The sequence below is a fragment of the Brassica rapa genome, chromosome A01 (genome assembly GCF_000309985.2).
Source record: "Brassica rapa cultivar Chiifu-401-42 chromosome A01, CAAS_Brap_v3.01, whole genome shotgun sequence".
Classification (NCBI taxonomy): domain Eukaryota; kingdom Viridiplantae; phylum Streptophyta; class Magnoliopsida; order Brassicales; family Brassicaceae; genus Brassica; species Brassica rapa.
Genome location: NC_024795.2, coordinates 18,712,265 through 18,726,287, shown reverse-complemented (window position 1 = coordinate 18,726,287; position 14,023 = coordinate 18,712,265). Strand labels below are relative to the sequence as shown.

General features: G+C 36.0%; 1 non-coding gene across 1 annotated transcript; it reads left to right on the top strand.

Moving 5' to 3' along the window:
- The first annotated feature begins 4,335 nt into the window (after nt 1-4,335).
- TRNAG-GCC lies at nt 4,336-4,406 on the top strand. The gene has a single exon. It is a non-coding gene; the product is annotated as a tRNA-Gly (tRNA).
- The last annotated feature ends 9,617 nt before the right edge of the window (nt 4,407-14,023 follow it).

Here is a 14,023-nt window from a genome sequence, read left to right as displayed (position 1 = left end):
GTGCAGACATAAACATATTCAAATTATTAACTAAGTAGTACATAGTTTTATAAGTAACGAATTTTATATCATAATACCACCGTCCTTGGGAGAAAGCATCAGGTACAAAAAAATGTTGGTACTCAATATTTTACATGGACGAGATGGAACAAAGTAATTTCAGTATCAAGGGGTATTTATTGTGTGTACGTATAATTGCAACGTTCCAAAATAATTTGTATGTTTAAGAAGATATTTTATTTTCAAAATCTGGAATAAATAGTGTATAGTTTCAGAGGTAACATATTTTATATTATCACTACATTCCCATTGAAACCCTCTTTTACCATTTCAGAATGTAATTAAGGACATAAAAAATTCAAAATATGGAATAAAAAGTTCAAAATATGTAATAAATATGGAATAAATAATGTTAGAAATGGGTTGAGCAGAGAGAAGATACGAATTGCAGTCGGTGATTTTCGAATCAGACTCTGTCAGCTTATCAAAACTATTAACTCGGCGATTAAATATCCAGCTCTCTATGGAGTGACTGCGGATATTGTATCGCATATGCGGATATTTTATCGCATATGCAGATATTAATATTATGATTAGTTTAATTTTACATGGTTAGTTAATTTTTACATACAATGACATGTATATGCATAATATATATTATATGTATAATAATCACATAGTTATGATTCATTATTTGTGGTTGAAAACTATAAATCTTCTTAACATTATTTAATTCAAGATATAATGAAATCTACTTTGCTGTTAGTTTTTATTTTTTATTGTAATATATACAAATTACATTCATTAATTTTTAAACTCTAAACTCTTGGTAAACCTTAAATCCTTAAGTATACTCTAACCCTTTGGCTTTACCGGATAAATCATAAACAATAAACTCAAAACTTTTGGATATACCGTAAACACTAATCTCTCTCTCTCTCTCTCTCTCTCTCTCTCCCTCTCTCCCTCTCTCTCCCCTCTCCTCTCTCTCCCTCTCTCCCACTCTCTCTCCCCTCTCCTCCTCCCTCCTCCCTCTCCCTCCCTCTCTCTCTCCGTCCCTCCCTCTCCCTCTCTCTCCCTCCCTCTCTCTCTCACCTATTAATAGTGAGAAAAATTTCTTTATTATTGATTTACAACATTACAATATCGCGAATTCCACAAAAGTAAAACAAAAAAAATTAATTAATAGAAAATCTAACAAAAGCCACATCTTAACCAATAGAAGAGTATACTATTGATAACACGTTTCAAAACTTAAACAATGTAAATGAGCTTCCGTTCAAACGCATGATTGATTCAATCTCCGCCAAAGATAAAGTCTTAATTTGATCTTCTGATAAACTCAAGCCTGAAAGAACATGTAAAAATTAATTTGATCTACTGACGTTTTTTTTTGATAAAAACATGATAAGCTAAAAAGTAGAATATTCTTTAATAAATTCTCAATAAATCTTATACTTATAAGGTAATATTATTTTTGGAATATCTTGTTAATAAAGCTAAATGAGAAAATCTCGTGAATAGATTGCACCAGAATTTTGGTTGACAAGTCTCACCATAAATATTAAGTTTTAAATGCATGTTTTTAAGAGAGAAAATATCTTGTCAATTAATTTCGTTTCTCTGGCATCTAAAATATTTAGTGAGTAATTAATGAATTAAACAGAGAAATGATCTCAAAAAGATGTTATTTGAATCGAGAAAACACAAAAGATAAGTAAAATGCTAGACTTTACCAAAATATTTAGCTTTCACAATAAGCTATGTAATAGAATGTTCTCAAATTAATTTTAAAAATGTATCTACCTATAAGTTAGGATTATTTATGGAATATATTGTTACTAAAATTACATTTTAAATATAAAAAACAGAATATCTCGGGAGTAGTTTACACTAATGATTTAATTAACAAATCTTGTCCTTAAAGTTTAAATATTAAAGCATGAGATTAGGAAATAAGATATTATTTCAGTAGAGAAAATACCATCCTACTATAGATATTTTAAAAATATAATTGATTATCCAATTTTGATGTACAGTAAAGAAAATACCATTCTAAGTGCATATCTTTTGCATGATCGGAATGGTGAACTCTTAGAGGTCTGAAATATGACCACTTCTCTCAAATCATCTCTGAAAAAATATAAAACAAAATCACAATCAGCAAACCAAAAAACAAATATGTGTATATATAAGCTTATAATTCTAAACAATAATATAAATCTACAAATAAAAAAAAAAAATATTCGCAGCACAAAAAGATGCTATTGAAATGATTTAGCTGAGAGATGTTATCAAATTGAGTAAAATTTTTTTACCAGATTGAAGAACAAAGATGTTATCGAAATGACATATCAAAGAGGTGTACAATCAAATCATATATAGCTTCAGTGGAGAAATCGTCATAATAGGGTATCTGCATATAAACCAAAAGAAAAATCAGCTCTCATGAAATATAAAAGCTTAATGTTCTAAAATAAGAAGAAAAAAAAGTTCAGAACGTTATTAACATTAAAAGTTCAGAATACAAAGTTCAATTATTTCGTTTCTTCTACCGTGAATGTCTTATTTATAGTAAATTGGTAGACGTTTCTCATTGATTTAGCTTGCATGATAAGCTAAGAAGTAGAATATTCTTTAATAAATTCTCAATAAATCTTATACTTATAAGGTAATATTATTTTTGGAATATCTTGTTAATAAAGCTAAAGAAGAACATCTCGTGAATAGATTGCACCAGAATTTTGGTTGACAAGTCTCACCATAAATATTAAGTTTTAAATGCATGATTTTATGAGAGAAAATATCTTGTCAATTAATTTCGTTTCTCTAACATCTAAAATATTTAGTGAGTATTTAATGAATTAAACAGAGAAATGATCGCAAAAAGATGTTCTTTGAATCGAGAAAACACAAAAGTTAAGTATTAAAGTGATTTCATTTTTAGTAGTGTCGATGATTAAAATAAATCGAAAAAGAAATTCTAAAAAATCAATCAACAAAATCAAGAGAATTCTTTCCATTTGTAATAAGGAAACTAATTATTACATGTATTAACTAATATTGTTGCGCAATTAATGTTAATAGAGGGATTAAATTATTTTTTCCTTTTCAATCAGTATTCAATGTTACTTTCCTTTTATAGGGGATCGATGAATTAAAATAAATTATTTGATTTGATAAAATGACTTTATATTCTAATATATCTATAGACTACATAAAATAATAAACCAAAATATTTACTTGAATTGATAAAATGACTTTATATACCATACTTTCGACAATTAGTTACCATAAATAGTTATTAATAATATAATGTAAGTCATTTGGAATCCAAAATATTTATTTGAATTAATAAAATGGATTTATATACCATACTTTCGACAATTAGTTACCATAAATAGTTATTAATAATATTATGTAAGTCATTTGGAAAGTGATGTTAATTGGTCATTAAATTATGTTTTCCCTTGCAATTAGTATTCAATGGTACTTTCCTATTATAGTGAGATCGATGAATTAAATGATATATCGAAATTACAAAATAAGGTAAGTATTTAGAGGGCTTTCCTTTTTAGTAGTGTCGATGGAAAAAATAAATCAAAAAGAAATTCTAAAAAATATTTAACAATAAACAAATATTCAATATAAAATAAATTTAATTTTATTAATAATTTATAACATTCTGTAAATTATTTTAAAATTATGATAAATTTATTCTTTAAACAACGATAAATAATATTAATAAACATGTTTGATTTTTTTAATATTTAAAATAATTATTATATAATTATATTCGAATACAATTCATCAAGTAGAGTATAAAACAATTATAATTATCTTATATAAAATTTCGTTCATTATATTTTATAGTTTATAAATATTAAAAGTAATAAATAAAACATTATTAATCTTTCTATAATTTCGAGAATCAGTTTCCATAAATTGTTATTCTGTAGATTATATGGCAAGTGATGTTAAATGATTTTAGACTTACCTTAAATTTTAGATCAAAATTAAATAAATAAAAATTAAAATCATCTACCAATCAAATTATAACAATTTTCTTGAAACTTCACCTATGAACGACACGTCACCAGAAATCACTAAAGTGACTTTTCTTTTAATATATAGGGGGATAAGTTCAGACCGACATAACCAGACTTGTAGACCTGATAATCTCGGTCCTCTCCCGAGTCTGTAATTTTAATCAAGATCACAAAACCATACTTGTTTTGTATAAAAGGAGAGAGATTCAAAAGAATTACCCACCCTTTTCTGTTGCTGGGATATATTTCCAAATACATTCTGAATTGAATCAAAAGATTACAAGTAGCACCAGTGGTCTAGTGGTAGAATAGTACCCTGCCACGGTACAGACCCGGGTTCGATTCCCGGCTGGTGCATTGAGAGCTATGAGGATTTGTGCAAAGCAAAGGTTGGGTCCTCTGCATTCTTCTGATTACCGGTTGATATAGGCCTTGTTACTGAGCTCTCATGTTTTTTTTTTTTCATTCTAAATACAGAAGGCATGAAAAAAACAACAACTTATATTATAAGAGAAATTATCTACAATAACGTTACATTTCTTGTGTAATGATGACTAGAATAACACACAAAAAGGAAGAAAGAAAAAATACCAGCAAAAGTCTAAAATACTCCAATCCAATAACTGAATTAAACAAAAAAAATTAAATAAAATTTTTATTTAATTTAAAACACTTGGAGTAGAAAATTTTTTTTCTTAAAAGTTCACTTCCCAGCCCCGTAAGTCGTAACCCATAAACTCTAAATCCCTCAATTTAACATGATTTCACCTTGATTCGTTCTTGTTTGCACCTTCTTGGCGCAACGTAAGCGTAGCTAAGCTAGTGACACTCTTCTTTGATTCATTGAATGGAAGAAGAAGGGAAGCAAATAACATATATCATGTATGTGATTGTTTGCGGCGAAAAGAGATCTCTGTTTGAGACTTCTTCTCTTCTATTCTCCAAGAAACTATAAGATGTAAAGGATGTTTTCTATTGATCAGAGTATACACATATTTATACATTGTACAAGAGTGATTATAGGAGGAAATCAAGATGATTGATACACAAGTATCACAAAGAATATACGATGGTTTATGATAGTATCTTCTTTCCTTAATACGCCCCTTCAAGATGGAGGTGCTTTAGCAACACCAATCTTGAAAGAGAAGTAGATAAAAGGAGCACGAGAGAGTGGCTTTGTCAAGGCATCAGCTAGCTGATCTTTGGAGGAGACATGTGCTACACGGAGTGCTCCAGCAGTTACTTGATTTCTGATGAAGTGGTAATCAAGCGCTAGATGCTTCATCCTAGAATTAAAAACAGGGTTTGCACATAGATGTGTGGCACCAACATTGTCACAGTAGATAACCGGAGGACCCTTAATATTTATCCCAAGCTCAACCAAGAGTGAACAGACCCAACGAAGTTCCGCAGAAGTATTTGCGACTGATCGATATTCATCTTCAGTGGAGGATCTAACTATTCCATTCTGTTTCTTTGATGACCAAGAGATGGGATGCTTACCAAGATAAACAATGTAGGCATTTGTGGAAACAAAATCATCAGTATCACCAGCCCAATCAACATCCGAGTAAGCATGAAGAGAGGAGATGTTGTTGTGACTGAAGAAAAGACCATGTGAAGCCGTTCCAGCAAGGTAACGCATGACTCGTTTGACCGCCTGCCAATGATTCAAAGTCGGAGCATGCATGTATTGAGATAACTTGTTGACAGCGTAAGAGATATCAGACCGCGTAAACGCAAGATATTGAAGGCTTCCTACGGCTGAGCGATATTATTTAGGATCCGACAGAGGAGCGCCCATGTTGATTGTAAGCTTTGGATGCGTGGCCATGGGTGTTGACACAGGATGTGCATTCATGAGCTTAAACCGAGAGAGAAGATCCAGAATATACCTTCGCTGTGTTAGGTGTAAGCCCGAAGGAGTTCTGATAGCTTCTATACCAAGGAAGTAATTAAGATCCTCTGGTTCTTTCACTGAGAAACGAGTTGCGAGAGAATCCAAGAACGTCTGGAGAAGAGATGTGTCATTACCAGTAACAATAATGTCGTCGACATATATCAACATGTAGAGAAGACTGGAGCCTCGGCGTAAGATGAACAATGATGTATCAGCGACAGAGTTGACGAAACCAGACTGAAGAAGATAGTTGCTTAGATCTTTGTACCAAGCCCTCGGCGCCTGTTTCAAACCATAGAGAGCTTTGTGCAATCGACAAACATGATTCAGAAGATCATCATCCACAAAGCCGGGAGGTTGAATTGTATAGACTTCTTCAGTTAATGTGCCCTGAAGAAAAGCGTTATTCACGTCTAGTTGCTTGATTGGCCAGGAGGGACTCACCGCAATGTTCAGGACCAGACGAATTATCGTTGATTTTATCACGGGACTAAACGTCTCGGTGTAGTCAATGCCAGGAAGCTGAGTGTAGCCCCTTGCGACTAAGCGAGCCTTGTACCTGCAAACAGAGCCATCGGGGTTGTATTTTATGGTGAAGATCCGTCGACAGCTAACCGGATTCTGATGTGGTGACGGAAGGACCAGAGAGAAAGTGTGATTCGCAACAATCGAGTTGAACTTATCAATGACGGCTTGTCTCCAATTTTGATCTGCTAGGGCTTGAGCAATAGTGGTAGGGATGAAGGGTTGGGATTGACTGAGGTTGGTGGCATAGGCATATTTGGAATTGGGTTTGGAGATGCCTTTCTTGGCACGGGTTGTCATCGGGTGTTGATTTGGCGGTGGTTCAACGACGGGTTGATGCGGAGGATTTACGCGATTTGGTTGGGAAGAGGATGAGAGATTATTGTTTACTGGGCTTGAGATATTTGGTTGGGCCTCAGGTAAAAGTGGTTGGGCGGTGGGGTTTCTGGTTTCTGATTGGGCTTCGTTAGGGAGATTGAGATTTAGGTGGGCTTTGGTGTTTGGTGTTGAATGGGCTTGGGTATTGTCATTCGGATTTAGGGTCGGTTGGGCAGGCTCGGGTGAGTTGAGAGGATCACTTTCAGTTATTGGAGAGGATGGCATTGGGGGAGGAGATGGCGATAGCGGTTATCGATCTGCACTCGGTGGCGGTTGAGGAGGAGCTGTCTCTGGCGGCACCGACGTCGTGGAAGTGACAGAGACGGAAAAAGTCCAGTCATTTACTTCAGCAGTAGGAAGAGAAGAATTTTTGGTGAGAGACGGAAAGGGGAATGTGTCTTCAACAAACCGTACATGGCGTGAGACATACAAGCGAGATGAGATCGTGTCATAGCATAGGTAAGCACTCTGTGTTAATGAATAGCCAAGAAAAACACATTTTGTTGAACGATTTTGAAGTTTATGATTTTGATAGGGACGTAACCAGGGAAAGCAAAGACAACCAAAAATCTTTAGCTTTAAGTAATTAGGCTGAGCTTTAAAGAGTAGAGAGTAGGGAGAGTTTAGAGATAGAACTGGGGTAGGCATGCGATTTGTTAGATACACAGCAATAGAAAAAGCATAAGACCAAAATGTGTTTGAAAGATTAGCTTTATGAAGAAGAAAAAGACCAGTTTCAACAATATGACGGTGTCGTCTTTCAGACAATCCGTTATGTTCTGGTGTGTGAGGAAGTGTGGTGCGATGAGAGATACCAGTTTCAGAGAGAAAGGAGCGTAAAGCAATAAACTCTCCTCCATTATCAGAGAAGAGAGTATCAATTTTGGTTTGAAATTTGTTTTCTGTAAGGGCTTTAAAACGAATAAAAGTTTCTTTGACATGGGATTTTAGTTGTAGAGGGTAGAGCCATGAATAGCGAGTAAAATAGTCAACAATTAGAAGATAATGTTTGTATTTGTCAACAGAGACCACTGGAGAAGTCCATAGATCAGTATAGAGGTATTCTAGTGGACGAATGGAGGAGATAGAGGTTTGAGCAAAAGAAAGCTTATGACTTTTATTAGATAAGCAATCAAAACAAGAAAAATTATGGGAAACAGAGTCTGAAATAGGTAAAGAGAACTTAGATAAGATAGATTCTAGAATTTGAGTGATGGGATGACCAAGCCTTGAATGCCAATCAGAAAAAGAAGTTTTGACAGTGGGAGTAGCAAAGAACGAAGCTGCTGAAGTATTTTGTGACAAAAACTTAAAAGAGCTATCCTATAGAACTTTTCTATTTATTTAATATTGCAGTGGCATGAGAAAATGTAAATATTTAGGAAAAGCTAGGGTCAATTCAGTTTTGTACTCCTGATTTAATTAATTAGATAAAAATTCACCCTATCTCTATTTATTTACCTTCAATCTCTTTAACATAATTTTTGTAAGTAAACAATTTTATTAAAGATATGTATACATTTTCACATATTATAACTTGTTTTTTAAAACGGATATATATTCTCAAAAATATGAATGTAATCAAAATTATTTTAAATCTTATACTATATGTTTTCTATATAAAAAGTCTATGCTGAAATTATTTAAAAGTATGTGCAAACTTTATCACGGTACTCGCGAAGAAGGTCAAAATATCATTTAAAAAAATAATTATCATGTTCCACCGTGTGATTATTACATGGTTATTCTTTTCATTTCTTATCTCAATATGTACATTTCACAAATTAACCTTTAATTAAAAGGTCAAAAAACTGAATTACTTTAAACTTTAAACAACATAACCGGCCGCTTGTGGTCTAGTGGTAAAGAGCTCACGACTGTGAATTCTGCCACCTAGGTTTGAATTCCAGCCACTGTCGACTAAAATGGGATGAAAAAGATGGTTCCTGCTGAATACTTTTATGGACTCCCCGGTTCAGCTCCGGTAGACAGTCTTTAGGCGCTAGTCGGGTCTCTTTCGAAAGCATCGAGAACCAGATCATCAAAAAAAATTAAACAATTATCTTAATCTTAATTTATAAATACTAAATCTTAAATCATAATCACTAAACAAAAAAAATAGTTTTAACTAATGCTATTTTGTGAATTTTTCTTGATTTGTTACTTTAAAAAAAAAAACAAGTTGTGCTATTGTAGGATATTACTCTATAATAGTCTCTCAAATTTTATATTATTTATCCTGGCTGAATCCATACTCAATATGGCTGTAATTTAAAAATCCAATAACACACTTTGTACATATATTTTTTTCAAAGTTGAACAATACATTAAATATTTCATCAAAAGAAAATTCTAAATGGGGCTCGGAACCCCTAAAAGCCTAAGCAAGTAACAACACCAATAGTACATTCTCTCTCTCGAGCGTGCAGACAACTATACTCCAACAACCCTAGCTCCGGCCGCCACTGCTAGGCGTCGCCGGAGGCATCCCCTCTCTCTCCCTTTCTCGTTTTTCTCTTTGCTTTCATCCTCCTCGGGCTTCACTTGGTCGATATGCTTGCGATTCTGTGCTGTTGAAGACCTCTCCTAGAGATCTCTTGTGTTCAACGGAGATGGTTTTTGGCTTCCAATGGAGTGGCGGCGAGATCAAGGCGAACCGACGGAGATGAAAGTCGGCTTTTAGGGTTGAAAATTTCACAGATCCAGTTTTCCCTTTTTGGGATCTACGGTGGAAGATTCACGACGTCGGCGCGTGACGAGGTGTGACATCTCCTTCATCACAGATCTACATGTCCCTGCGACGGTGAGACTGCTGGAGGAGTGCTGCGACGGGCGGTGGAAAGGGGCTCGTTCTTCGGTTCCCGGAGACGACGTGCGGCATGAACTCTCGACGAAGGACTTGTCAACCGGAGTGGAGGTTTCTGCTGATGAAGCACGGTGGAGCCGTACTTCCCAGCGTCGGTGACATCCCGGCGGTATGAGCTCTGCACCCTTTGAAGCCGCGATTTGGTGATCCTTGCTCGTTTTCCGACGTCAAACCCGCTTTTCATTCCGGGCACTCATGTCCGGTTTATGGCTTACGGTCGGGATGGTGATGCCAGAGGGACAAGAGCTTGGTCGGTATGCGCCAGTGGTGATGGTCCTGTTAGTACATGTGCTGAAGGCTTATCATTAGGAGACTATAGGCGGTTAAAAAATTAGAACCGGTTATGCTTCGAGTCTCTTTGTGTTATCACTGTCTTCGTACTTTGTGGTCAAATTTAGTAGGGTCTAAGGAACGGCCATCTCGTGTCGTGAGTTGGTGTCGTTTCCGAGTGGTGAAAAATGCAGCGACGTTTCAAATCGGGTAGCGTAAGATCCAACTTAGTGATCTTAGGTGTTACTAGATTTCGTCGTTTGTATGTTGGGTTTAACTTGTGTGGTTAAAATCCTGTATTCATCTTTGGTTAATGAAAGTTGATGTTGAGCCAAAAAAAAAAAAAAAAAAAAAAAAAAAAAAGCCTAAGCAAGTAACTCTTTTTAGTTTCTTGCATACTGCATTTTTGAATTATGTACTAATTAACTTGGAGTTCCACCTCTATTATGATCAGTTTATCACAATCACAAGTTCAGAGTCATTTCCGTGATGGGATTAAATTGAATGGAAATAAATATAAGAGAAGTTGACTCAGATATTATATATTTTAGGACTTATGACCAGAATCATACAAATCATTTTTTTATTACTGGCATTTTTGTCTTTTATCCACGTTATGAGAAAAAACGTATTTACGAGAATGCCATTACTTTTTAACGCCACGTAAGCAAAAATCTGGCGACACGTAGGAATACGCTTCCGTGTTTTCATTAAGTCAGCCGTATAAGAATACGTCTTTCGTTACGGCTGGTATATGTATAAGTGTTGGCTGACTTATAATAAAATAGTTGACTTAGTAAAAAAGGCTGATTTAAGACAATAAGTAAACCACGCGTAAGGGTTGAGTTATATGAATCTAGTTGAGTTATTGGACAACGGCTGACTTACGTACTGACGTTACGGCTGACTTAATCATCGATGGATTGATTTCTGAAAAATTTGGTTGAGTCGTAGTAAAGACACGACTCAGTTATATACCCACGGCTGAGTTAATGAACACCGAATGGCTGGGTTATGGGATGTTTGACGGCTGGGTTATCTTAAATCAGCCGAAACTGGATGGTTTAACATGAAACTCAGCTATATTGTGGTTGAGTTATTAGCGAAAGATTAATTACTAGAATAATATTGTTTTACGGCTGAATTGTTAAACGATATGGTTGGCTTATTGTATTTCATCATAATTACAGCTGGGTTATTGAAAAAGATTAATTACTAAACTAGTATCCACGTTTCGGCAGACTTACTTACTACATGTGGACTGACTTAGGGTGTCTGAGTTATATATTATTTTGGTGGCTGAAAAACCGAATTTCCATGTCAGCTGCCATGTCATCAATTCGGATTTGCCATGTCATCAATAACGAAAGAATTTCAAAACTAGGTTTTAATCAGCCTGTTCATATTCCTCTCCTCCCCTTTCATACCCGTTATTTCTCTTCTTCATCTATCTCAGTTGGTTATGGATCTGGTTATTATTGTTTCCGGTAACTGGATTAAGAAAAACAAATATGTATTCAACGCTGATAGTAGAGGGTGTAGAGTTCTCCATTTAGATGAGAACTCTACACATGAAGCTTTCGCAAAGTCTGTTCTCGATGATTACGGATTGAATGAAATGAGTGATCATATTCTGCTAAGCTACATGTTCTCGAATAAATCATTGAAAACAATGGCGCACGACACTCCACCAGTGTACGTGTCCAATACTCGGCAGTTGCAAGGTTTTGTAGCCCTAAAGAAAATCGAACAACTACGTCTTTGTGTTGAGATTACGGAGAACAAGGACGACAGAGCAAGAGAGAAGACTAAAACAAACTTCAGTTTTAGCTCAGAAGTAGAAGCGTCAGAAGTAGAAGCGTCAGAAGTTGAGTCCAGAGACGATAATTACAGTGGGAGTTACGATGGTTGCAGTTCGGAGAAGGAAGAAGAGAACAATGAGATTGATTGCTCTAGTATTGTGGAAAGAGAAAATCAGAACGTAGGCGGAGAAGATGAAACAGGCAGAGAAAACGAAGAAGACGATGAATTTGATAGCCGATTTGATATGTTCGACGACTCGGACGGTGCGTCATCTGAAGATGATAACTTCAGCTCATACGGTGAGTCTCCTTTAGAAGACGAAGAGTCACCAACGATACCTCCCAAGAAGATATATCAGAACTTCTCGATGAGCGGGTCTAAAGAGAGTGAGGAGGTTCTTCCAAGGTTGGAGATGTCGTCGTTAAATCTTGCGGTAGGGCAACGATACGAGAGTAAAGCCGATTTGGAGAGACAACTGAAACTTCTTATAGTGAAGGATCGATTTGATTATGATGTAGACATATCAACCCGAACATTATTCATTGTTAAGTATTGGGTTGATGGATGTATCTGGAGGGTTCGTGCTTCTACCAAAGGGGAATCCCCGGCGTTCTATGTTTGTATTTACGAATCGAATCATACATGTTCTACAACTGAGCGTTCTAATCGATGTCGAAATGCAACACCAGATATTTTAGAAGAGTTGTACAAGAACTTTCTCGGCGACGTTGGTCCGGCCGTTCGCCCTACGAGTGTTGGAATAGCTATCACTAAGCAGTTTGGTGTAAAGGTAATTACTTTGGTGTAACTGAGTTATGTTTACGAAACAGCTGAGTAATATGTGTTTCGTAGCGGCTGATATATTTACACAATGCGGCCGGGTTATATTAAAATAGTGTTGAATTAGTTTTAAGTTGTGACTGACTTAATTGTATGATGTGGCTGAGTTATGTGTATCGTTTTTCATGTGAACAGATGAAATATTGGAAATCTTACCGGACGCTGAAATTTGCAAGGGAAATCGTTCAGGGAACACCTGAGAGTGGGTTTGAACGCTTGGCTTCTTACTTATACATGATAATAAGGGAAAATCCGAGTACAGTTGCGCGTCTTCAAATCGATGAGAATGGAAAATTCATGTATGTGTTTCTTGCGTTTGGTGCGAGCGTAAATGGGTTTCCTTTCATGCGCAAAGTTGTGGTTATCGACGGTACGTTTCTTAATGGTAGATACAAAGGGACGCTTCTCACAGCACTAGCTCAGGATGGTAACTTTCAGATTTTTCCAATAGCCTTCGCAGTGGTTGACACTGAAAATGATGATTCCTGGCATTGGTTTTTTACGCAACTAAAAGTTTTGATTCCTGACGACGAGGGTCTTGCGATAATCTCGGATAGGCATAACTCGATTGGGAAAGCAATTATAAATGTGTATCCGCTTGCTTCTCGTGGAATTTGCACGTACCATCTATATAAGAATATACTGGGACGGTACAAAGGAAAAGATGCATTTCGTCTGGTGAAGAAAGCGGCGAGATGTTTTAGGATGTCTGACTTTACTCAGATTTTCGAGGAGATTGAAGCGATTAATCCAGCACTCCACGGCTACCTCCAAAGGGCTGATGTCCGACTGTGGACGCGTGTTCATTTCCCAGGCGAGAGGTACAATTTGATGACTACGAACATAGCGGAATCAATGAACAGAGCATTGTCGAATGCTAGAGGTCTTAACATTGTTCGGATATTAGAATCGATACGGGTTATGATGACCAGATGGTTTGCTGAACGAAGAGAGGATGCCAGATCGCAGCGAACCACTCTTACTCGTGGTGTGGAGAAACTACTATATGTAAGTAAGCCTTTAAAAAAATTAGTCAGCCTTTAAATTCATAAGTCAGTCTTTACAGCTCTTAAGTCAGCCCTTAAGATGTACTAAGTCAGTCGTTTCACATTAATTATATATTTTTTAATAGGGTCGTGTAACTGCCGCCAGAGATTTGACGGTACAGAGGATTGATGATCATCACACTGAAGTTAAATATGGATCTTCCGGCGAGTCTTTGCATGTTGTTAATTTGGTAGAGCGAAAGTGCACATGTCGCCGTTTTGGAACTCGAGAAATTACCATGTGTACACGCAATCGCAGCGGCGGAATCGGTCATGCCGGTTGATTCAGCGCAACCTGTTCCAGAACTCGTGGCTAACCAACGCTGCTTGCCCCCGACTGTAC